Here is an 862-nt window from a genome sequence, read left to right as displayed (position 1 = left end):
TGATCCCAAACTGGAGTTTTGTCCAACTGCGCTCTTCTTTTTTGTAAATTTATAACTCTCAAGCCGGCGTAAATAGAAACTGGTAACGTTTACAGGTTTTAGAACGTGCCTCATTCTCAACCTGCTGTTAGTTTCATAAAATGTTCGTAAAATACTGAATTTTGCCTGCTGAATAAACCTTGGCCTCCGATTGGAGATTTTTCTAAACTGCGCCTTTAAAACTTCCAAACTTCCAAACTTTGAAACCAGAGCAAGTGACCAGAAACTTTCGCAGTCTTTAGAAAATACTTAGCTCTAAACATGCCGAGATTTTGGTAAAAACTGTGAAAAATGCAGGGTTTTTCCCGCTTAGTCAACGTTGGTCTCAACCTGAAGGTTTCATCAACCAGCGCTGTTTTTTGAAAATTCTTAACTCATAAACCAGACTCAGTAGAAACTTGAAACTGTCACAGTTTTTAGAACGTACTTGACTCTACAGTGACACCAACTGGTTTTTTTCATATAAGGTTGCAAAAGTGCCAAAGCAAGCAGAAGCCTTTAGAACCACCTACGACGGATATTGAAACTTGGAAGTCAGTAACATCGCATTGAATGGGACTGTTGTGTTGCAGGTTGCAATACTATGAAGCTTGTATAAGCAGTAATACCCAGATAACAAAATGACTGTGTATATTCATTGTAAGAGTTTGTCAGAGTCGGATTATGCTTATGTAGGAGCAACTAATAACTTGCTTGTTCCAATAAAGCCGTTATCTGAACGACTGTACGAGCCTTTGGAGCATTGCAGATAAAAAATTGGCTGGCTGATGCGTATCGTGTTCCAAAAAAATGTGTTTGAAAAATATGAACGATTCAATTTGAA

The sequence above is a fragment of the Dendroctonus ponderosae genome, unplaced genomic scaffold (genome assembly GCF_020466585.1).
Source record: "Dendroctonus ponderosae isolate FM_Combo_2020 unplaced genomic scaffold, Dpon_F_20191213v2 Dpon_F_20191213_9, whole genome shotgun sequence".
NCBI lineage: Eukaryota > Metazoa > Arthropoda > Insecta > Coleoptera > Curculionidae > Dendroctonus > Dendroctonus ponderosae.
Note: the sequence above shows the minus strand (reverse complement) of the source record.